Genomic DNA, 2,270 nt, shown 5'->3' with positions numbered 1-2,270 from the left:
GGGTGGAGCAAGGGGCTGGATGATAAGGACCCGACTCCTGTTTAGGAGAGAAAGAGGAGGGGTGGGAGGGCAGAACTTCTGACACTTTGACTGATGGCAGGGTGGGGGTTGGGGGGGGGAATGGCATTGACTTAAGCTCTAACTTCTGTCCCCCCGCCGCACCCCACCCTCTTGCTCCCTCTGCCTGCACCCTGCAGCTGGCTCTGGGCAGCGCGTAACTTCAAGAAATGTGCAAAGTTTTCTCCTAACTGCAAAGTGCAGAAATAACCTCTTTCCAACAACTTCTGCAAGGTGCCGGGCGGTGGGGGGGCTGGATGGAAGCTAGGACAGAGAGAAAGTCTTTAAAATTCTTTTTTCCTCCTTATCCCTTCCCTCACCCACCCACCCCATGATTTTTTTTTTGAGAGGGTGAAGGGAATGGGCAGAAGTGAGGAAACACTTTTTCATTAGCCCTTACCAGAAGACCGAAAAAAAAAAACGGTCTTCCAACCCGCGAGTCCAAGTCCTAAACCCACAGCAGACTCTGATCTGGGCATCAGCCTCGGGCTCCCTCCAAGTTGCTTATTATTCTCCTTCCCTAAGATTTCTGTCTGGGAAGAGCAGGCAGCAGACTTTCTTTTCTGCGCCCCACTGAGGGGGAGTGAGGGAAAGATGGGAAGGATGGGGAGGAGGACTGGAGACTCCTTTGTCAGCTTTATGCCAGAAGGTTCCATTTCACAGCCATTGCCCTGGAATAAATATCAGCCCTAGGCAAATTCTACCCTGTCTATCCTGCGGGTTTTGGAAAGAGCTGCACTGTGTGAGAAGAAACGGGCATGTGAGGATGTTGCCTTGCAAGCCAGCGCGCAGCTGGAGCCGCCAAAGTGTTAGTTTCCGGTTAGTTAGTTCCCGGTTACTTTGCTGAGGCCGGGGGACTCAGAAGAGAAGGCGCAGAAACATAGGAAACACATGAGTGTAGCACTAGTTGCCTTGAAGTTATTTCAATTTCTCATTGCCCTACATGTACAGTGACATTACAATGGAAAAAGAGCGATGCGGCAGTCCAGCTGTGCCCGCTGTTTTCTTAACCAAAATGCAAGGACTGTTACCCAGAGGTGGGCATTCTACCGCAGTACCCTTACGTCTTGCTGTATGTAATAGAAAAGTTAAGGTGAAATTTACAGTGGGGGAAAGGAGAGGGTGCAAAATTGAGGGAGTGCAGACATAGCAACAACTGATTTCAATATCTTCCTCTGAGTTTTAGGTCAACAATGTAGCAAATACGGCAACCTTAAAAAAACAACTAAAGTTAAATCTTATTTGCTGCATAGCTGCAAAAGATAATTCTCTCAGTTAGACATATATTACATATAGTGCGTACGTATTTGGAAAACACAAAAGTAAGAAAGGAAATTATATCCTAGCATGGAAAAGATATTTCATCTCCAAGATATGCAGAATGTATTACCACATTCACATAGACTGCCAATCATGAGGGTAGGATATTTATACCACGGCTAAAGGGTTAGAGACTCAAGTCTACATTACCAAAGAGATATCAGGAACTAAAGGAATTGTTTAGATAATTCACAGAGGGATTTACAAACAAACCCTTCTATCTAACCCTCACCCCTCCAAAAACAAAAACTCAACCCAAACTTTAAGCTCATTTCTTGAAATATATCATTTGAAGACACTTTGGGCCTAAATTGTTTAGAAAAATTTCCTCAATTCTTGTCACTGATACTACAAGCCTGACTTTAATGATTAATAGCAGTGTTTTGTCATTTACATTAAGATAAAAAAAAGTCTTGGCATTAATAACTCATAAAATTCCATCACCACCACCTTACGGTAATTCTGTTTTTTCATTCTCTTTTTCTAGTACATATAATTAGAATTATAAGTATATTTAAGGTAATAATTTGCAGATTCTTTTATACCATCTTTATCCCAAGGTTAATCCACAAAACTGTTGCCATTTGTGCATAGGAGTGCATAGGAGAGCCTCTAAAGCACAAAGTGAGCTAGCTATATGGCCATCTAAACAAGTTAATGCAGTTAACCATACTGCTTGTGAGGGTGACATGGTAAAAAATGAACTTTTAAGACCCAAAAATGCTTTAAATATATTTATAGGTATGGTTTTCCATCTTATTGTGCATTGTACCAGACCATGAACATGAGTTCAAATACACTAAAAGCTGACATCATATCTTCTGTCATATCAGAATGTGACAGGAGAAATAAAGAGGAAGGAAAATAATCAATTTAGTGATCTCTAAAATCAT

Source organism: Petaurus breviceps, unplaced genomic scaffold (assembly GCF_028583685.1).
Source record: "Petaurus breviceps papuanus isolate PSGF00001 unplaced genomic scaffold, PetGlider_PUasm1.0 38, whole genome shotgun sequence".
NCBI lineage: Eukaryota > Metazoa > Chordata > Mammalia > Diprotodontia > Petauridae > Petaurus > Petaurus breviceps.
This window is presented reverse-complemented; position numbering follows the sequence as displayed.